The 24,027-nt window shown below is 38.6% G+C and overlaps 1 pseudogene; it reads left to right on the plus strand.

Annotated features, from left to right (window-relative positions):
- The first annotated feature begins 690 nt into the window (after nt 1–690).
- LOC115068122 overlaps nt 691–24,027 on the plus strand; it is a 57,776-nt pseudogene continuing 34,439 nt past the window's right edge.

Below are 24,027 nucleotides of genomic sequence, written 5' to 3' on the forward strand. Positions count from 1 at the left end.
GCCAAGAGGGAGATTCTGCATGACTGGAAGAGGGAATAGCTGCAGTCAGAACATCCAGTCAAGAAATAAATGGCTGCAAGAAGCCCGAGAGTTAATGTTTGGAAAAGAGAAAGGAAGACATTGTAGACTTGCTGCCAGCATTACAAGTGGAATCACACTAGCACTAGAGCATATTGGATAGTTTTTAATTTTAACAAGGGATCGGGGGAAAGTTAAGACCTCAGAAATAAGATCAAGCATTTATTATGCTGTACAAGAGAAGGCTGGGGAGTGGGAAATAAGCTGAAGAAAAGGCAACAGTGTAGATTTCAAGTATTTGGTTAACCAGAGTGGTAGAAATAAAGGAAGTTATTGCCAAAAAGGTAAAAATAGCTCTACATACTTAATTTCTAAAATATATTTTTGATAACATTGTTTTCTACTGTCCTCCCTCTGGGGCTTTTTCTTTCTTTTTACCTCCATGGTCGCTTTCCATTTTCCTGGCTTCTGCTGTTACATCAGGATATATACTCCCTTTTAAGAATTTGGTGCTAGCTGGGTGTGGTAGCACACGCCTTTAATCCCAGCCTGGACTACATAGTGAGCTCTAGGCCAGCTGGGGCTACAGGGAGACCCTGTCTCAAAAAGACAAAAAAAAAGAATTGGTGTTAAGGCTCTCTTTCCGGACCTGGCTGAGCAGGAGGTGCCATCATGAGAGTTGAAATTCCTCACAACAAGGACCAAAAGGTCCAGCAGTAGGAGCCCAAGAGCTGCTGGTCAGGTTGTACAGGTTTCTGGCAAGACTAGGGTTATGCTGAAAATGCTGAAAATTAACGGCCTCCTCTGTCCCTGTCACAGATGATCCGAAAGATGAAGCTTCCTGGCCCAGAGAACAAAACAGCTGTAGTCGTGAGGACGATCACAGATGATGTGCAGGTCCTAGACGTTCCCAACTGAAGATGTGTGCCCTGCATGTGAGAAGCCAGTCTGAAGCCGCATCCTCAAGGCTGGGGTAAGATCCTCACCTTCAACCAGCTGGCTCTGGAGCCTCCCAAGGGCCGCAGCACTGTGCTCCTGTCAGGTCCTTGGAAGGGCCTAGAGGTTTATCTGCACTTTGGCAAGGCCCCCGAAACTCCATACAACCACACCAAATCCTATGTCTGCTCCAAGGGCCAGAAGTTCAAGTGCTCAAGAGGCCAAAGAGCCAGAGGCTACAAAATTAACCTTGGATCTTATTCTGTTATTAAAAAGATTTGGGTGCTGGAAAAAGAAAAAAAAAAAAAAAGAAGAATTTGGTGCTAAGACCCACAAATAAAAGAAAACATATAGTGCTTGTTTTTCTGAGTCTGTGTTATTTCACTAAGTATAACAGTTTTTAGTCCTATCCATTTACCTGCAAAGTTCATGATTTTGTCTTTCTTTACCGCTGAGTAGAACTCCATTGTGTAAATGTATCACATTTTCACTATCCATTCACCAGTTCAAGAACATTTAGGTTGTTTCCATTTCTTAGCTATTGTGAAAAGAATAGTAACAAAAATGGATGTGTAAGTATCTCCACAGTAGAATGAGTCCTTTGGGTATATGCCAAGGAGTGGTATACTCAGATCACACGGTAGATTGATTTCTAGTTTTTTAAGAGTTCTCCACACTGCTTTCCATGGGGCTTGCACAAGTTTGCAGCCCCACCAGCAGTGGATGAGTGTTCCCCTTTCTCAGCATCCTCACCAGCATCTGGTGTCCTTTGTTCTCTTGATCTTAGCCAGTCTGATGGAGGTAAGATGAAATCTTAAAGTGGTTTCTATTTGTATTTCTCTACTAAGTATGTTGAACACATTTTAGGGTGTTTCTTAGCCATTTTTATTTCTTCACTTGAGAACTCTGTTCAGATCATTAGCTCATCTATTAATTTGGTCATTTGTTTTCTTGTTTATTTGCTTTTTGAGTTCTTTATATATGCTAGATATTAATCTTCTGTCTGATGTGAAGCTGCTGAAAATTTTCCCCCATCCTGTGGGTTTCCTCTTCACTTCCTTGGTCTTGCTTTTTATTTACTTTTATCTTTTGTGTACAGAGCTTTATAGTTTAATGAGATCCCATTTGACAATTGTTGACCTTAATTCCTGAGCAACTGATGTCCTATTTAGAAAGTCCTTTCTTGTACCTGTATCTTGTAAGGTACTGCCAATGTTTTCTTCTAAAAATTTCGGAGTTTCAGGTTTCACACTGAGGGCTTTGATTCATTTGGAGTTAGCTTTTGTGCAGGATGAAATATAAGGGTTTCGTTTCATTATTCTACTGGTAGAAATCCAGTTTGGTCAGCACCATTTGGTGAAGATGCTGTCCTTCCTCCAGAATGTATTCTTGGCACCTTTGTCAACTGTCAGGTGGCTGAAATTCCATGCACTCATGCTTGGGTCTTCCATTATGTTCAATTGGTCTATGTGTCTGTTTTTGTGCCAGTACCATGCTGTTTTTATGACTATAACTCTGTAATATAGTTTGAGATTTGGTGTGGTAATCCCCCAGCATTACTCTTTTTGCTCAAGATTGCTTCAACTATCCAGGGTGTTTTTGTGATTCCATATGAATTTTAGGATTTTTTTCTAATCCTGTGAAGAGTGTCATGGGTATTTTGGTTAGATTGCTTTTGGTAGGATGCAAAGGGTAAATGGGAAAAATGTGGTATTTAACTGGGAATGTGTTGGGGAAACCTGCTGTCCCTTTCTCAGCAGGGGCTTCCTGTTCTCTTCCTGGCCTTATCTGGAAAGTGCCTCCAAACACAGATGCCTGGCCTTATTTGGAACATGACCTTTGGCATAGTTACCTACAAAAACTGCCCCCAGGTTTTTTCTATATGATAATTAGGCATTGCACTATAGCCAGATGATAGAGTCTTCCTGCCACATTCAAATAACGCATACTATGAACACCTATCCGGTGAAGCTTTGGCTACCATTTCTACCCTATATTTTTCCTTGTTGCCACTGAATAAACGAGCTGTCTCACTGAAGCTGTCTCCCAGAAAGCTCTTTCCATCATACTCATGCCCATCCTGATCCCGTTTGTCACCTCTGCTCCCTTTGTCTTCGTGGATCCATGGCCAACGACCCACGAGGGAAGGGAGAGACCCACAGGAATGGAACTATGGGAGTAAAGGGGAAGAAGGAGCTCAAGAGAGGGAGGATAATAGGATACAGAATTATCAAGGGGAAAAGGGGGAAAGGGGAGATTTTAACTGGGGACCAAGGAGGGAGGTTAGACAGGGAGAGAGAGGAGAGATAAAGTTTAGGTGGTAGGGGATAAAAGAGGGAAATTTATTAGCTCAAAAACCTACTGAAAAATACACATACCATATCTGAACATGAGTGCATGTGTATACTAGAAGGCTATATAGCAAAAAACACAGCACCAGACAGAAGAAACCTCCCTTTGAGTTGCTGATCAGGGTAGTCCAGGAAAATCCAAAAATAACACAGGCTGTTGTAACAGCCCTTTAATGCCTCCCAGAACTTGAAAGTAAGACCCTATTACTGAATTCAGGGCATACCTTGAACACTGGACTAGGAGCAATGGAGCTAGAATTGACCTGGAAGCCTCCTCACTGAAGACTAGCTCTCATAGTTCTAAAGGGTACTATGCAAGCTGTTAAAGGAGAAAAATCAATTGATGGTCCATCCACCCACAGCTTTAAAACCTAATAATCACAACAATGACTGGCACAACAACAAACTATAGTAGTACAATAGTGGCACTTTTATCTTGGGGGTAACTACAGCTATCTAATTGGACTTAAAGCCCTCTTTAAAAGGGAACTCATGGGTGGCACTGTAAACATAACCAAATACACATGGCTGGAGAAGTCATGGATCCTAGAGAAAACTCCACCTCTGCCACATTCCTAGACAAACGTAATTTTTTATGGTATGCTAAATATGGATTCTTATATTTACAGACAAGTATACCATTCACCAGTCATCAAAAATGTTTCTTTTTGCAACAGATGGAGACTTAGAGTTCCACAATTGGTCAAACACAGGGAATAAGTATCTGAGAGAAGCCCAACCCTAAGTGACACATCTACAATGGAACTACTACACCTAAGGCTCATGAAACATAGTGGAACAAGGTGTAGAGAGAACACTAATGCATCTCTCACCTCTCGCCAGGGAAGCTTCCTCATGAAACAGAGGGCAATGGACACAGAAGATCACAACTGACAAAGATATAGAAAATAAGAAACTGCAGAGTATGTCCCTGGTTAGAACCCCTATATTAAACCTCACCCATCCATGGCTCAAAAACCATTGGAGAAGAGGGAGTGGAAAAATTGTAGGAGCCAGGGTTGGCGCATGATGATAAGGAAACAGGCTTCTGGGAACTTGCTTATACAAATGTACAGCAATAGTGACAGCATGCACAAGACCCGTGGAATTTCAATCAAAAAAAATCCCAGAATAGAAATAGGGAAATGAGCAGCAGGCCCCAACCTTACCCAAGGAACTACTGGAAGTTGATTACTGATGGGTGAGGCAGTGTTGATCTTCTTTGGGGCTGACTAGACGCCAGTAGATGAACTCACACCAACGGACATCTGAGTACACAAACTTGATTTGATAGGCCTTGACCTATATGACAGAATGCATGAAATCCAGTGGGAGGGTATGGGGATACAAATAGAGGAAGGGGCCTGGATATGATTAAGATGTATTATATGAAATGCACAAAAATTCAATAAAAATATACATTGAGAAAAAATATTTCAAGCTAGCAGGGTTTTCTCTTAAAAAGATCTTAATTTAAAATAGTCTTATATGTGCAAAAATTACAAAGACAGAGTTTATGTGCCCCAATTTCCAATTATCACGATAAACTGATATTGATAAATTATTATGAACTGAAGTCTATACTTAAGATTTTTCTTCATAACCCTTTCTGCTCCGGGATCCCACCCAGAGGGGATGGGATGTTTAGTTGCCATGTCTCCTTTCACTCTTCTTGGTTATTTCTCAGACTGTTTTTGACTCCCTTGCTGTTTTAAAGTTGTGTCTGTGTGTCTGTGTATGATGCACATGCCATGGCATGTATATGGGGGGTCATCAGACAATTTGTGAGAGTTGACTTCCTCATCCCACCATATGGGAGTCCCAAGAACTATGCTCATGTCATCAGGCTTGGCAGCAAGCATCTTTCCCTACTGAGCCACTCTCTGGCCTCACTTTGATGATTTTGAAGAGTTCTGATGTTGGTCAGGTATCTTGTAAAATGTTCCTCAACTAGAGTTTGTCTGATGCTTTTCTCATGACTACACTGGGCTGTGGGATTCTCAGAGGAAACCCACATAGGTAAGGCACCATTTTGTCACATCATGTTAAGGGTTGTACAGTGACTTACTGCCAGTGATATAAATCACCTGGATCATTAGCATACTTGAGCCAGTGTGAATCTTCTCCCCTTTCTTCTCCCTTGGTCTTTGGAAGGAAATCACCATACACAGCCCACACTAAGGACTTGGGATTAACACTCCACTTCCTTGAGGGTGAATCATTTGGAATTTTTCTACATAGGAAATTTGTACTTCCCCCTTTATTTATCTAACCAATCATTTATTCACATTAATATGAACTCATGGACATTTGTCTTATACTCTGGGTTATAAATCAATGCTATGCTATTTGCTTTGTTGACGCTCTTACAGGTTTGACCATTGGAATCCTCCTCCTCAGTTGGCTCATGCTCCTTCAATAAACTCGTATTATTGAAGCTTAAAAGAATTTTGAAGAATTTCTTTGCCTCTGAGCTGTAACATGTTTAAGCTAATCTTTTGCATTTCCTGCTTCAATCCTATATTTTGCCATTTCTCCCAGGAGCCCTAGTTCTTTTTCCTGGAGATTGTATAAACCAAGACCTGTGACACCAGGGTCTGAATAGTTTAGGGAATATATATATATATATATATCCTCATGATTTTATTCAGGAATAAAATAATCTGCATTTCTTCAGTTAAATAGGATTTTTTTCACTTAACATGTTGTTTTGGACTGCAGCTTTCTGTTTGTATTGGTATGTCGTATATAAATGTGTGCATGTGTGTTGGTGTGTGTGATGTATGTGTTGGTGTGTATGATGTGTGTGATGGTGTGTGTGTGTGTGTAGTATATTCATTGATGTATGATGTATGAGTTAGTATGGAGTGTGTGATGTATGTGCATGTGTGTGTTGGTGTGTGCTATATAAGTATGTGTATGTGTATGTATTGGTGCATGTGGTATATGTATGTATGTGTGTGTTGGTGTGTGGTATATGAGTGTGTGTGTGTGTTGTATATGGCCATGTATGTGAGTGTGTGGGGTTGTGTACCAGGCACTGTTTTACTCTTCTTTCTGAAACTGCATTTTTCTCATGAATGAAACCATAATTAATTCAATGTTTCTATGCCTTACATCCAGGATTCAATCTAGAATGTTCCCATCAAATCAATAAATTCCCGAGTCATATTGATTTCGTATCCAAAATAATACTTACATGTATCTTATTCATATATGCCAAGACCAAAAGCCAAACTACCATTTTCCTTCTTTTATTTTTACTTATTTATAGACTCTCACCATGTAGCCCAGGCTGGCCTTGAACTTACTATCTTTTTACATCAGCCTCCCAAGTGATAGAATAAAAGATATATACCACCACACTTGGTTATTTTTCCTCTCCAGATGCTGCAGAATCTTGTTTCTCTGACCTATGCTCAGTTTCCCTCCAATTTACTCACACCTTGCAGAGTGATCTGAAGACAGGGAAATAGTGTTTTCCAGAAAGCAAGGAAGTTGCATGTATGAATTCAGTATGCAAAAGAACCTGCTCAAGCTCAAGTCAGACAAAAATCCCACCTTGGATGGGAGAGGGAGATAGACAGGAGGTCTTATCCCTGGCTGAGGAGCTATTGCCATTTGGCAGTTGCTGGAATAGGAAAAATCCATTTTCTTTTCTTTTCTGTTTTTAACAGAGCATAGGGTAGTGGTTTGTTTACAGAAGAGTGGGTCCCCCACATTTATGTCTGCGCCATAAAGTCCACACTCAAATACAGAGCCTGTGACCTCCTGACAGCACACAAATTGTGTGCATTACTGTTTCAATTTCCTTTTATAATATGGGTCTGTTGATCTCTTCTTGGTTTAATTTTGATCGTTCCCATGATTTTAGATATCCATCCATTTTTTTAAGCTTTCAAATTCAGTACAGGATTTTACAGTATTCCCTTATAATGTTCTAGATTTTTTTGGTGTCTATTGTGATGTTTCCCCTTTCATCTCTGATTTTGTTGATTTGGAGTTGCTCTTTCTTTCTTTTGGTTAACTGGGCTGAGGGTCTGTCCATCTTATTTAGCTTTTCAAAGAACCAGCTCTTAGACTCATTGATTCATTGTATTGTTTTCTTTGCTTCTATTTCATTAATTTCTGCTTTGATTTTTTGTGATTTCTTCTCTTCTGCTGGGTTTGTGTTTCATTTGTTCTTGCCTTTCCAGTGTCTTGAGTTGTGATGTTAAGACATTTATTTGGGCTCTTTCTAATTTTTTAATGTAGCCACTTAGAGCTATAGACTTCCCTCTTAGGACTGCTTTTAAAATATACCAGAGCTTTTGTTGTGTTGTATTGGTATTTTTTCATTGAATTCTGGCAATTCTTTTATTTCTTTCTTAATTTCTCCTTTGACCTACTCATCATTTAGGAGTGTGTTGTTTAATCTTCATGAGTTTGTGTAGTAACTAGGGCTTCTTCCAGGGTTGATTTTGAGCTTTATTGATCATTGTGGTCTGATAAGAATGCATGGAATTATACCAATTTTTTTGTATTTATTGAGGTTTGTTTAGTGCCCCAGTATGTGGTCAATTTTTTGAGAAAGTTCCATGGGGTGCTGAATAGAAAGTATATTCTTTAGTGCTTGAGTGGAATATTCAGAAGATGTTTGTTAGGTCCATTTGATGTATGATATTGTTTAGTTCAGATGCCTCTGTTTATTCAGTTGTTTATTTAGTTGAAATGTCTAATGGAGAGAGTGGGGTATTAAAGTCCCCTGCTATTACTGAGTTGAGATTAATCTGTGTCTTAAAGTCCTATAGTGTTGTTTTTATGAATTTGGGTGCACCAGAGTTTGGTGCATATATGTTCAGGATTACAATATCTTCTTGGTTAATTGTTCCTTTGATCAGAATGAAGTGACCCTCTTTATCTCTTCTGATTAGTTTTAGTTTGAAGTCTATTTTGTCAGATAGTAGAACTGCAAGTCCTGCTTCCTTCTTAGTAACATTTTCTTGGAATATTCTGTTCCATCCTTTCACCTTAAGGTAGTACCTGGCCTTGAAAGTGAGATGGGTTTCTTATAGACAGAAAAAAGATGGATTTTGTTTCTTAATCCATTCAACTAGCCTGTGTCTTTTGACTGGGGAGTTTAGTCTGTTGATATTTAAAGTTATTGAAAGATGTGTATGTTTGCATTCTTTGTCTAATTTTGTGTTTCCACAATTATACCTTTATTTAGTTTCTTTCATTGCTCCTGGGTTATAGATGTTCCTTTCTCCATTCTTTGTATTTCTTCAAGTATTCTTTGAAGGGCTGGTTTTGTGGACATGTATTCTTTCAGACTATTCATATCATGGAAGTTTTTCCTTCCCCCTCAACTATAATAGACATTTTTGCTGGGTAAAGTACTTTGGCTGACATCTATTGTCATTTAGTACAGAAAATACCTTGGTCCAGGTTCTTCTGGCTTTCATAGTTTTCAGTGATAAGTCAGCTGTAATTCTGATGGGCTTTCCTTTGTATGTGACTTATTTTTCTTTCACTGCTTTCAGTATTCTTTGTTCTGTACATTTAATGTTTTTACTATTTGGTGTTCTGTGTGCTTCTTGTATTTGTATGGGGATGTCTTTCCTTAATTTTGGGAAATTCTCTTTTACAGTCCTGTTTAAGATCTGGTCAATACCATTAACCTGAGATTCTTCTCCTTCATCTATGCCTCTGATACACAGATTTGGTCTTTTCATGGTGTCCCACATCTCCTGCATATTCCATTCCTGTGTTTTGTTTTGTTTTGTTTTTAATTTTTTATAGTCTTTGCTTGAGTGGTCCAGTTTTTCAACTTTATCCTCCAGTGTTGATATTCTGTTTCCCCTTTCATTATTCTAGAAGTCAGGCTTTCCCCTGTTGTTGTTTCAAGTTGGCTTATTGAGTTTTTCACTTCCTTCTTCATTTTAGCCTGAGTTTTCTTCAATGTTTCTACCTCTTTTGTGAATTCTATCAGAAGTTATCCCTATCTTCTTTTACTTTTTTGTTTGTGTGTTCTTTAAATTTGTTGAATTCCTTGATCATGTTTATGGCTGTTCTTTTAAATTCTGTGTTCTGGGTTATTTCTAGGGAGTTCTCCTTGTAGAGCTCTTCTACAGGACCGGTGGAGTTTGGTACATAGTGTTCTGGTTTTCCTTTTTTTTTTTTTTTTTTCTTCATTGTGATTTTGGCATGTGAATCTCTTTTGTTGTTTGTGATTCTGGTATAAAAATCAAGTCTTCTTTTGTTGACTTGAGGTTTGATTCTGTTTATATTACTGATGAGCTTTAGTTGTTTTCTTATTGGGTTTGTAGAGTTGGTCAGTCCAGGTTTCAGGTTCTCTCAGATTTTATTTTGGAGGGAAATGGTGGCTTCGGATCAGCTACTCAAGAGTTCCCACAGAAGCCCAAGTCAAGCTCCAGTCTGGCACACTCAGGCTTCCTTCTAATGTTTGGACCCCTACTAGTGGGTACTCAGAGCATAATTTGGGAAGTTCCTAAAAGGGAGGCCCGATTTTGGCACTCTGGGGCAGTCTACTGAGTTCTCAGTCTCTACACTAGGCAGAGGCCAGATCGGATGCCCTAAGGCTGTCTGCTGAGTTCTCTGTGTCTAAGCCAGATGGAGGCAAAAACAGCCACTTTCAGGCTGTCTGCAAAGGTCTCCAGAATCCATTTTCTTTAAGGGTGTGGCCCATGCTTGACCACAGTCCAGGGCAGGTTCCACATATTTGGGCAATACATGCTGGACTCAACACATTAAAAAAAAAAAAAAAAAAAACGAAGTTGGGTAGGTAGGGAAGTGGGGTAGATCTGGGAGGAGTTGGGGGAGGAGGGAAATATGATCAAAATACACTGTAGGAAGTTCTCAAAGAATGAATACAAATTTTCTTTAAATGTAAATCCAATTATACCACTTCTCTGCTTTAAATGTCCTTATACGTTTCTGTTGCTCTTAGGACAAAATAAAAAGTTTTATCAGAGCCTTGTTAAGAGAGTCTCTACTTACCTCTCTAGCCTTGTCTAGTTAATCTTCCTCTTCATGCTTTCAAAAGCAAACATAAGATCTCACTGACTTTAACACCTTTCACACGTAGCATCTTCCCCCTTTAAGAGCCCGCCTGGTGTGGGAGAAGCTTCTGCAGACACTACAAATCAGGTGACTCTAGAGAGAGCTGGGAATCTTGTACAGCTCTTTTCTCTTTATTTTTTATTTCAGAACCATATTCAAGTAGTTAATGATACAATATTAGATTCAGTAGTTATCTTTTCCACTAGGTCATAAGTACTATAAGGGGCACAGTATCTGTCTTTTCTATCATCTTATTCCAAGTACCTGGCATTATGCTTCTCGCATCCCGGGGACTCAGTAATTGTGGTGAGAAAAATTTGTGAGTATCTACAAAAACATGTTGAGGGCCTGGAGAGATGGCTCAGAGATTAAGAACACTGGTTGTTCTTGCAGAAGACCTGAGTTCGAATCCCAGCACCCACATGGCAGCTAACAACTGTCTGTAACTCCTGTCTCAGGGGATCCAACAGCCTCTTCTGACCTCCATGAGCATTGTACGACACAGGTGCACTTACCTACATGCAGGCAATACACACAAAAAGCAAAACTCGGATATCTTGTCTTAAGGACCAGCACTGTTAAGCAGAGCTACTAGAGCCTACTGATTATGGGCACTAGCTGATGGAGAACAATGAAACTTTCATTTCTAAAGTAAGTGTCACTTCTCAGTGAGCAGTTTTCAAACTTTTCATTTTGGAGTCCCCAGGTTCATTAAAATACAGTTGCTTGGTTCCTTTTTAGTTTCCAGTTTATGCTCCATGTTTGTGAGATTTTCATTTCCCAAGAATTCCCAGGTCTACTGCTGCTGGTTGGGTCATGCTTGGAGATACACTCTCATAGACTGCGAGCCACCACTTGATTTGGCAAGCAATCCCATCCGTGTGTTGGGAGGAGACATTTTGCTCAGTTCAATGGTTGTTCACAGGGCTAAGTGTGAGTTTGAGTGCATCCAGGAAGTGACCTGTCTCTAGCAATTTCCTCCTGGCCACATCCTTCTTCCTGGGGATCCTGGACGATTACAGTAACAGATTAATGACAATGAAAACAAACTTGGAAATCTGTCAAGCAAGACTTTGGTACCCAGAAATTCACTATATTGAGCTTGGGTTTAACTTCTAGCCATGGTGAGAGCAGTTCAAACATGTGACTATTACGAACTATCATCAGACTTTACACCATTTTTGAAAATTTGTATAAGATATTGGTTGACTTGCTCAGTCTCAATATGTGGGGGTATATGGCTTATAGTTTGAATTTCACTACACACAATTCAGTTTTGTGGAACCACATTTCATATCATAATTGAACACCTGAGTAAATGTGTTTTTGTATCAAACTAAACAAGCAAACAAAAACACCTCTGGGCTAAAAGGAATTGAATGTTTGCTATCCTTCAGTGCCATGAACTCAATAAAACTCCCACTTGCCACTGCATGTATCCAACCAGCAAGGTGCAAATCAACCATCACACATTTCTCTGCCGGAGGGAACAGTATGCATTCCTCTGTGAGCAGAAGTGTGTTGCAAGCAAAACTAAGCCAGCTGCTATTCCAAAGCCATAATTCTCTTAGGAAAGTGAGAGGGGAAAAAATCGGTTTTTTAAATGAGAACTAACAAAAAAGAAACAGGTGCACAAATAATCACAGATTATTAGCCATGGAAGAGAGAGTTGGGGCCAACTGGTCTAATCTCTTTATGTTACAGAAAAGGAAACTTCAGAGATGCTAAGTCCTCTGCCAATGTCATTGAACTGAGTAGGTGCAGAGCCACAAACTAGAATTCAGATTTTTCTGTCTCCTGGACAGGTACTGTTTTCCTGATATCTTATACTTAAACTTTCATGCCTGAGTTATGCTCAAGGTCATGGATAAGTCAGAAGTGGGTTATCTCTGTAGGGTTTCATTTCTTCTCTTGGGACAGAAGCATAGCCAGAGTTTCCTAGCAGTGGAAATCAGGCGGACCTATGGAAACCTCACTTTTACTACCTCAGGCAGGATTTGGACGTCAGATTTTAAGCCTACATCATGAAAACCAGAGTCAGGGAAGGCAAAGAGAATGCTAACACTGAAATTATTCTGGCCTCTCAGATTTTTATCTTTATTCTCATAGATCTTTGGTTAATGTTCAAATTCAGCATATGGCATCATTTCAAAAAAACTGGGGGATTTTTTTTTTTGTCTTTGTTTTTGAGACAGGGTTTCACTATGCAGCCCTGGCTGGCTTGGAACTTGCTAGGTAGACCAGGTTAGCCTCAAGCTCACAGAGATCTGCCTGCCACTGCCTGCTGAGTGCTGGGATTAAAAGTATGAGCTGTCGTGCCTGGCCTTTATGTCAACAATGTTATCAAAGCTCTTGGGCTGCAAAAATGAGAAACTCAAAACTGGCACACATGAAAGATTATTTTTTAAATATAACAATGAGTGTCATATATTCAAGGATGAAGAATGGTGTGCCACCAAGCCTATAGGGAGACTGGAATGAAAGAGTTCTCAGAGGGCCTTACAGTCAGTCTACTAACATTCACCAAATATCTGTTATAGACCAAGTACTTAGGGACATAATACTAAAAATGTTAAAGTCATTGCCTCAAAGAGCTAATATTCCAGTGAGAAAATCAGACATGAAACATTCAAATGGAGAAACACTGACTTCCAACACTAGTGGATGCTAAGAAATCAATAGAGAAGTATAGTAAGTCATGATGGGGCATGGGGTTTCTTTGGGTGGCCAGGAAAGCCCCTGAGGTCACATGCCATGATAAAAGGAAGGCAGACACATGAAAATCTGGAGGAGACCTTTCCAAGTAGAAGGTAGAGTAAATGTAATTAGCTCTAAAGCCAAATTGAACTTAAAACATGTAAAGGATGGAAATAAGCCTGCCTGACTTAATGCAGACGAAGGTATGCAAACAGACACAATCTGAAGGAGTAAGAAGAAAACAGATTATACAACATCTCCTAGATCTTAGTAAGTTTTTAGTTTGATTTGGATGATATGGAAATTCATTAACTATAATGCAGTGTAACTGGTCATTACCCTTTATAATCTAAGGCTGTTGCTATCATTTAGTGATAATGATTATGGGGTGATAGTGAAGTGTTAGGGTTGGTCAGATTCCGAATAAATTTTTCAGATTGTCCTAGTTACTTCTCTGTTGCTGTGATAAAAAACTGACCAAAACCAACTTGGGGAGGAAAGGGCTTATTTGATTTACAGTACACAATCAACCACTGAGGGAAGCCAAGGTAGGAACTCAAGGCTGGAACCTGGAAGCAGGAACTGAAGCAGAGACCGTGAAGAAACGCTGCTCACTGGCTTGCTTTCCCTGGCTTGCTCAGCTACCCTTCTTACATAGCCCAGGCCTATCTGCTCAGAATGGCACTTCCCACAGTAAGCTGCAACCTCCTTCCTCAAGAAAATGCCTTAGAGACATGACCACAGGCCAGTCTTATGGAGGAAATTCCTCAACTGAGGTTGCTTCTTCCCAGGTGTGTCATAGACTGAAGCAAACCAGCACAAAGTTCACGAGACTTGCTGTTGAGTTAGATATGGAATATGAAGGAAGAAGAGGAATTAAAGATGACTTGTGAGGGTTTTCTTTTTACCTCAGCAGTTGGCAATAGATATTGGTAATATTTATTGAGGAGATGTGGACTAAGAAGGTATGAACAAGGGAATCAAAAATTCTTCAGCCAGGATAAAGGTAAGAAAATTAGTAAATAGCTATGGGAAGATGTGAAATAGGGGCAAATTTAAACTGAGGATTCACTCTACCAGAATGTATTTAAAGCCAGGGGATTGGAGGAGGTTAGCTAGAACTGAGATTTGAATAGAACCCCAGGCTGAATTCCAGAAAGAAATGTAAGCAAAAGAGACAAAGAAAGGGTCTGGAGAAGCTTGGAGGAAGAAATATTAGCTATATCAAAGGCTGCTAAGAGGTCAGGTATCTGAAGGCATTTGCAGTCACCTGTGACTTTGATAAGAGCAGTTTCAGTGAAGCATTGGAGACAAAAAATCCTTTGAGTTGAGGAGAAAAATAGGAAACTAAAAAGTGGAACTACAGGGCATAGACAAGTCCTCTGAAGGGCTGAAAGAGCAGAGACAACCATCACTGGAGGAGAATGTGGGTTGCAGGACAGCTCTGAGGAGGGCCAGCCTAAGGCAGGTTTGTACAGCAGTGTGCTTACAAGCCAGCAGAGGGGGAGGAGGAGAGAACCTAAGAGAAGAGACTCATTGCAGCAATCAAAGGCTTTGAACATTTGTAAGGAGTTTGCAGCCATAACACAGGGGAATGAATTTTCCTTGGATGGGGCAGAAACATTTGTATTCTGTAATAAAATGTGCATATAGATTCAATTAGGATGTTAGAATCATAGTGGGAAAATGAGATCATTCTTATTTGATTCCACATGTTTTCTCTGTAGTGTAAAGTGGTTTGCTCAGCTCTTCATTTTCCCATTTTGAAGATTAGAGATAGTGCTTAACTCTCCTGGAACTTAAGTTTACACTTATTATGGGACCAACTCTGTTCTACAATGTCTGTGATTCTACAACTTCAAGGGCCAACACGAGCTGGTAGTGGTTCTTATGTCCCTGAGATATAAATTCTTGGCAAAGAAAATCTGATTGTCTCAGCTTGCTTTATTGGTTACTTGTCACTATCTATTCCTGTTTGTGACCGCACTAGCTAGGAATCTGGGTTATCTAGCACAAACATGCAGAGCGGATCTACTTTTTATTGAACTAAAAATGACAATATGGATTAGACATTGTTTTCATTTCCTGTGGCTGCTGTATAAAATTATCTTAGGCATGGTGTCTTTAAACAATGGAAATTTATTCTGTCACTGTTTTGGAGACTAGGAGTTCAAATTTAAGATTTTTGCACAGCCACATTCTCTGTTGATCCCTTGGGGAGCATCAGTTGCTTACTTCTTTTAACTTATGGAGGCTGCCAGTATGCCTTGAAATTGATCAGATTATGGTTGTATCACTCCTGTCTCTGACTTTATATTATCACGCACCTTCTCTTCTAAGTGGGTCTCTCCTATGTGTCTATACCTCAAGTCCCTGTCTTTACTTTTACCATATAAAGGTATATGCATTTGTACCTATGGGCACTTGTATAAAACAGAGAGGTCTTCAAAATCTTTAAGGTCATCTTTTGCCAAACAAAATCATATTATTTTCCATAAAGGTAACAACACATGTTGTAGGAACTAGGATATGAATCTCTCTCTCTTGGTATCACCATTTAACCCACTAGAGACAGGTACTTGAGGACTTGAAAATATTTCCCAGGACTTTCCCCCTTGTTATACATTTTATGAAGGAAAAATTGAATAAACAATGCAAGTATTAGATTTAAGATTTTACTTGAATCAGTTACTGAATAACTGTCTCATCAAAAAGATTTGTGGTAACTTAAGTGCATGAATATTCTACTGAGAATAGCTCAAATTGGCACCACTTTTGGGTGTATTATTAAAGAATTCACCTGAATCAACTCTTTTTGTTGTTGTTATTGTTGTTATTGTTATTCTTATTCTTATTCTTGTTCTTATTGTTAAATGGCTATGCACATAGAAAAGAAGCAACAGATAACTGAGAGAGAAACTAGCTACATAGGTATTTTTCCATCTAATCTAGGCTTTGTGATGTATATTCAAACAATTTATTAAAGAAACAGTCTGTTTTTACCTTGCTGTCCTTTCTTGTCAATCAAAAACAAGAAAAATGAATAAAAATAGAATGTAGCTCCTGGGTTTAGAAGAGGATAAGAAAAAATATTTGTAGCATTATTAAGATTGTTGGAGTTATTTCCTCTGCCACACCCCGTGCTCTTTGTGAAATTCCCTCATCCTGCCTTCCTGGCTGGTGAAAGCTGTTACACTGCTGTCCTTGAGTTGACCTTTCAGGAGGAACTCCTCCTTTTGAATAGTTCTTCTTGTCAGGACCTTTCCCCCTCTAGTCATCTAACCCTAATCCTGACCACTAAATTAGAAAGGAGGAATTACTCTAAGTGTTCTGTTAATAAATTTCTCTTTGGGAATGAGTAAATCTTCCACCCTTGTCTCCTTTAGAAACACTGTCCTCATGCGTGTATCTCTTCCTGACTCCTGTTTAGTTTAATTTAAACAAGGCTTTGTTTATCCTGAAGTCTGTGGAGTCATGGGTGGAATCCACAGTGACAAAGCCAGCCTCTCTTGCTCTGGTTCACCTTGGGAAGATGTATTGTATAGGACTGCGTGAAGGAGGAAGAGGATAGGAAGACTCCTTGTGAACTTTTCAGCTTGTTGAAGAGCTCCTTGCTCATTTCCATCTTCAACAGCAGTTTCTAAACCTGCAGACTGGGAGCTGTAGGCCACACCCACTGCTTCTCTTTTCTCTGGTCAGAGGCAGCTATAAAGCAGCTTGTGGTGGAGGCTTTTGGGATGGATTAGAGAGAAGCTTATCTACTCTCCACAGTGTCAGGTGGAGAGGGTACATTTGAATGAAACAACAGAGAATTACATCTTCCAAAGTACATCCCCTGAGAGGTCAGATGGTCTTAACATTTAGATAAACAACTGAATATTCTGTGCCCCATCTCCAGACTTGAATGGACCCTTTCCAGAAACCTAGGTGATTTTGACATTAAGTGTAGCCAAATACCTCTTTTATTTCTTTTCTCCAGCAGAGAGTTGCATAACATGGCTGACTGCCTAAACTTTGAAAAGACATTTCTTACATGAAGACATTGATGAAATTATCATCATTCCTCAGCCTTTTCTTTTCAAGGTGTATTCTTTAATATTTTCTTTATTGATTCATTTTCTATAACTTTGATCATATTTGTAATATTCCTAAAAAACCTTCCTTACTTCTATAGACTTGTAAAGGTACAACAACTAAAATACTTATGATGTCCTGATCTGACAGTTCCTTGAATAGTATAGAAATCCATCTATACATGACATATACACTCTCATTTTTGCTTAAATGAACATTATGGAATAATGTTGTTGACTTGTGGTGAATAATTTTGTGTCGAGTTGGCCAGGTTATAAGGAGCCCAGATATTTGGTTAACCATCATTTCTGAGTGTTTATGAGAGTATTTCTCAATAAAACTGACTTTTGAATTGTTAGATTGAGTAAAGCATATTGCTCTGTACAATACAGGTCATTCCCATCCAGTCTACTGAGGGACTAGATAGAATAAAAAGCTGATAAACAATGCTTGCTCTCTGCCCAACCATCTATAAGCTGAGATATCAGTCTTCTCTCACTTTGGATGCAGACATAGCCAAGGACAAGAACTGTGTTATTGGCTCTCCTGAATCTTCAGCTTGTCAGCTGTAGAATAAGAAATTCCACTTCCATAATTGCAGAAACAATTCGTCATAGTATATTCTCTCTCTCTCTCTCTCTCTCTCTCTCTCTCTCTCTCTCCACACACACACACACACACACACACACACTTTTCATTTTAAGAAAATACATAAACCAAAGACGTCTATTTTTGCCTAAAAGTGTAAGCTATCAAAGACTTCTAGAGTCACGGCAATAGAACAAAAGAGTCAACTTTAAGGAGCTTCTACTGGCTAGAGACAAGAATATGTGAACACAAAAAACTGTCATAAACTGAAATAATACAAATCTACAAGTTAAAGATTAAAATTCAACCATATGAAGGTATACCATATTGACATTCATTGTGGGTTTCCAGAGCAGAACTCATTCTTCCAAAGAGTCACAATCAAAGGAGAAAGATCAGAGACTGGAGAGATGGCTCAGTGGTTAGGTTCCCAGCACCCACATGGCAATTAACAACTGCCTGTAACTTCAATTCCAGGGGATCCGACACCCTCTTCCAACCTCCGTAGGCAATGCACTTACACAACATAAGTATACTTATATGACACAGGTACACTTACATGCATGTGAGCAATACACTCATACATATAAAATAATAAATAATTTTAAAAAAAATAAAGGGGAAAAATCAATTCCTCTGTACACTGACTGGCTTTCATAACAACCATATTTCCCTCCCTTATGCCCCCATACATTAAGTCAACTTATGAACCACAGAGAACATACTTGTAACTTATTAAGTTGGGGGATAATGCTTGATGCTACAGGAAAAAATGCATGCCATGCAAAATTGTAAGGTTGCTCAGTAATAGAGATGAGGAAAGGCCTATAGAATTTGGGCAGTGAGTACATGACGTCAGGGAGGACTGAAGAAAGAGGAGCCTTATTCTAGAGTAGGTGCTCTCAGGAAGAGAGAATCCTTTTGTTACTGAATTGTTAATAAATCTCACAGGGTAGGCTAGAACAAGCTTCAAGTTATAATAAATACAGAGGAAGTCATTCAATTATCTGGAAAATGATATTTGACTTAGAATCGTCGGAGTGACCTGATTTTTGTCTTCAGACTAGACAACATTATGAAGTGGCATTGTTCTCATTTGATTTCTTCAAAGTTGCAATATGTCTTGATTTTTGGTGAGACTATTTGTGTCCAATAAGAGAATTTTGAAGTCTGGGTGTGAGTGTTAATCCAGCTTCCAGAGACCAGTAGCAGCTTCTGTATTTCCCAGAGATGATAAAGGAAGCTTCCTTCCTTCTTTCTTCCTTCCTTCTTTCCTTTGTCTTTTCTTCCTTTCCTCTGTTTATTTTGTTTCAAAACAGAAGAATAGCAGAAAATAAAAGCAGAAGAAATTAAATATTTACATAATTCCATTTTCAACACTTACTGAAATAGATGTAGGAAATATAAATGGTGAAGTCATTGATTATATGTTAGTGGAGTACTTTCTTAAGGATGGTTCAGGCTAACCTCACCAGGCATCTAACTTAACAGTGCTGAATGAGGGACAGATATGCAGTGCTGAATGAGGGACAGATATGCATCCTTATGTGAACAACAACACCACTTTTGGAATACTCTTGCTCAAATATTTGAATTTGTGTACTGAATCTCTACTAGTTTATAGGAAAATAGAGGTACAGCATAATCTAAAATGACATCATGACTGTGACTATACAACCAGTCAAACCTAGAATCTTTAACAAGCCAATGGGATAAAATAAAGAAAGAGGGCATGTTATGAATTAAAACAGTTTATGGAACACACTAGACACAATATGTGAATCTTGCTGGTATTTTAATTCAAGCACACCATACTAAAACAGATTTTTTAAGATAAACAGGAAAAAACTAAGGAGGGATTAGAAGTCAGGTAATTTGAAGGATAATGTTGGTTATGAAAATGTGTAATGGATGTTTTTTCAAATGCTATTACCCGTTAGAGATACATTTTCAAGTACCTGGAGATGTCTGGTAGTGACTCCCAGAAAAATAAAAATTGGAAACAAAACCACAGAATGTTACCAACTCTTGAAGTTGGGTAATGGATCTATGCCGGTCCTCCTTCCCTAATACTTCAGGGTATGTTTGAGAAGTTCTATAGACAACAAGCTTTCGAAAAGTAGACATTTCTTTTATCTCACTTTGTGTTTTCTTATCATCTTGTCTTTTCACCAGGTCACCATTATCTACCATTTACATTATAAAAGGGAAGAAAGCCTGTGATTTCCCTTCCCAAAATCTCAAGCATAATTAAGTCTGTTTTCTGGAAAATGATTCTATAATCCCAGATACCATTTATGTTCAATCTCTACTTCATGTAGCCTTCATGAGATAACAAGTCCTTGAAATGACAAAAGTCTCCAACTATTAAAAATATAAAATTTTACCTATTTTCCACTGCATCAAAATAAAAGGCCGTTTATTAAGATAACTGAATGCACTATAATATGGACTATAATTAATTCTTCTAGCTGTCACTCTTAGCATTTCAAGGATGCAAGTGACCACTTACGTTACTTTGGAAATTTCTATTGAATTAAAGATTTTGCGGCATTTTCCACTCAGAAGAAAATCCTCTATAGATGTTCCAATTTTCAAAATCCCAGTAGAGGTGAGATCATATTCTCTGCCCAAAACTGGAAGAAGACTAAAAGCCAAACCTAACCAAGCATTAGCTCTCCCTCTTGGGCTATTTTTAGCCTTCATCTTGCTCCCAGAGATAAAGGTAACTTTTCTGTCCATTTCTCCTTGTTAAACATGTGTCTGTCTTCTCTTTCCTTATGCATCAGATTGGCATCTTGAGTTTCTAATCCCTTTAAGGATTATTACTAATTCAAGATCACTTCCTTTATGAAGCTCTGTGGGTATGCTCATACCCATGGAGTTTCCTCTGTTACAGGATGCATGCTGAATACATTAATGTACAGCACTGAGTTGCTGTTTTATGGATTCTCTCTTTTGCAAGTCTGTGTAAAATAGACATTTCTGTGGCCTCCAAGCTTGCTTCTATAACATGACTTTACTTGTCCATCAAACTTTTTAAAATAAATGTCATATTGTGATTTGAAGACAACCCATAACACCCTTTAGATTCTCTTCTTTTAACAGTTGGTGCTAATGGCAACAAATGGAAAATAGTTGATCCTCTGTAAGGACAGACTCAGTAGCAAAGCCTTTGAAAGTTGTAGTTCTTAAATACTTTCACTAACTTTGTAGGGGCTATCCCTCTACCTTCCACCTTCCGTATGTGAGACCAGCCCTGTATTTTAGGAGGTTCTGGAAGATAAATAATCCAACTAGGCTACTTACTTTGAGTCAAGTAGGGGCAGAGAGACCAAAGGAAGGAATGATTGATTCATGGGGCCTCTTGAAGCCTCACAGTGGAGAAGGACTGGAATCTAAACAGGGGGATAAAACAAGGTGGCGTTTAACTTGAATCTTAAAAGAAAGTAAAGCAGATACTAGACATAGAGAGAGGCATAAACAAGGCTGTGGAGATTTGAAACAGCTTAGTACATGTGGGGAACTTAAACTAGTTCTTTCTCACTATAGTGTAGTGTGTTCATGTGTGCACACACATGTATGCATGTGTGGTTGTAGAGGGCAAGTAGGGATGGTAATGATTGAAGAAGATATAAACAAGATCAGAGAGAACTCTGTGTGTCTATTAAGAAAATAGAATTTTTTTCTGGAGATAATAGGGAGATTTGGGGTGTTGGCCTCTTAACATTACCTTTTCTCTATCATGAGCTTTTACTAATAGCTCAAAACACTTCATATAGAGGTCTGGGATATTTTTGGAGATATTGCATCTTTCAAAGCAAGATATGGACTATTTGTACATTTATCACAATATTTGTTTGTTGGGAAGGGGACTATACCTCAAGTTTAAGTTTTTTAGAATTTTGGCACATTTCTTGTTTCATAAAGCTAAAAGCCAGAAACAAGAATGTGGAGATGGTTTTTCTGGGAATACCTCCTATTGAAATTGAACTTTTGCCTAACCTTGTAACCAAGTAGGCTATATGCTTTGAGATTATTTAGTACTATGCATTCAATTTATCTTCCTATTCTGTAATCAACTTGTTTAAATTTAACTATCCTTTAAGAAAACCATGTAAACAATCTTACTAGACCTTGAGCGTCCCATGTAATCAACTTTTACAAGCTAAGGTGAATGCATAGCTTTAATTTTAAACTATGTTCCCTGTTTTTCCCTCATGCACCTTCTTTGTCCAGACTGACAATAAGAATAATAATATAATAATAATGTGTGTTAATTTCATTATTGAAAGCAATGATCACCTTGAAAGCAACAAATTACTCATAATAAATGTTACAAGAAACATATGGCCTTAGGTGGAAAGTATGTTTGTAGTTTTATGTGCTGTTCTGGATTAGTAGATGTCAGAATAAGCAACTTCTTCTCTTATAAAATTCTGGTTAAGTTCCTCATCCTTTTCCCATATCATGCTTGATGTGCTGCTTAATAAATATAGAGGATACCCTTTGATCAAGGATGAACAGTTCTGAGAGAAATCAGAATACTTCAGAATGAATTGGGATCACTCTTCTTGGTTAAATGACTCCAGGAATTAGTTTTCCTTTAATGCGGCACTGCCACATTCTAGAAGATCATTAAAGGTGGGATTTACTAAGATCTGTAGAGTTTGCTACGTTTTTGTAGAAGTCTGGCTTTGTTTTGCCTTCACATTTCTATGAACCATCACTAGACTTTTAGTAATTTTCTTTAGGCTGTTTCACATGCACTTCTTTAAAGGGAGCTAACAGTTCCCTTATAGCTAATTTGGCTAATAGTTCCACTTATAGTTTAATGACTCTGATGTAATAATTTACTCTTTGTTTTTATAGAAAAGCATAAAGAGCAAAGGCATCAGATATTTTCTGAGTAACAATTCCAATTAGTTCTTCAATGAACTTCAGAGCAAACAATTAACTCATTGTCCTTTGGAGAAGACAGTGTTTGTTTCAGTTTATGCTCTAATGGGAGGTATTGCTGTAAACATCTCCAGAGGTTAGAAGAGGAAGGTATCAGAGAAATCCATGACTCTCTTATTTAGTAAAGCAAACTGTCATTTTCTTAAAGGACTTATATGTAATAATAAAGTGAAGAAAAATCAGGCAGGAAAATTTGACGGTTTATATTAAAAGTTGTCTGGAAGCAGCTGAATTTTTATTTTGTTGAAACAATGCATTTAGCTCATCCTAACCAGGCTGAGATACAGAAGTACCTTGTGATATTCTGTCCTTCATACTGGTGAATCCTAAGCCTGTACCTCTGTGGTGAAATCAGACTGTGCAGTATCTTCACAAGTATCTGGGTGTTTATGGCTACTGAGCACACTACCCCACAGCAAAGTGGCTTAAACTACTCTGCTTTGGTTTTGAGGGTCAAGAATTCAGATGCAGCACAGTGGGGAAGACCAGTTTCTGCTTCCAGGGTCCATGGCATCAGCTGGGGTGATACTAATAGCTGAAGACTGGCAGAAAATCCTTACGTGATGTGATCACAGAGGTCCCCCTTGCCTCCAACTCGTGTAATTTTGCTAGCATGGTGGACATAGTGTGCCGTGAATTCTTGTATAGCAGTTTAGGGTTCTAAATCTGAGCATTCTACAACACCAAGCCTTTTTACAACTAGTTCTGGAAAGTGATGCAATATTACTCTGTCATATTCACTTGGACTCTCGGGGCCAACCACCACATGGCATGGGAGAGACAGACCCTAGCACTTTTATCTAGGGGATAATTAACAGCTATCTAATTAAAGTCCTCTCAATGGAAGGCAACTAATAGATAGCACTCTAAAAATAGTCAAATACACATGGCTGGAGAGGTCATAGATCCTAGAGAAAACCCTATCTGTTGTATCTCAAAAATTTCTTACTATATGAAATATGGATCCTTATATTTACAGATAAGTATGCCATACACCGCACTCATCAAAAAAGCTTTTCTTTGCAAATAGATGGGGGCTATTACAAAGTTCCACAACTGGTCACACATAGGAAATATGTGTTTGAGAGATGCCCAGCCCTAAATGGTATATCTACAGTGGACCCTGCGAGATTGAGGCCAGCCTGGTTTATATAGTGAGTTACAGGTGATCTGGGGCTACAGGGAGACACTGTCTCAAAAAAATTGATAGATAGATAGATAGATAGATAGATAGATAGATAGATAGATAGATAGATAGATAGATAGATAATAGGTAGATAGATGATGATAGATAGATGATAGATAGATAGATAGATAGATAGATAGATGATAGATGATCACT

Source organism: Nannospalax galili, unplaced genomic scaffold, assembly GCF_000622305.1.
Source record: "Nannospalax galili isolate Female #2095 unplaced genomic scaffold, S.galili_v1.0 scaffold751, whole genome shotgun sequence".
In the NCBI taxonomy this organism is placed as follows: Eukaryota; Metazoa; Chordata; class Mammalia; order Rodentia; family Spalacidae; genus Nannospalax; species Nannospalax galili.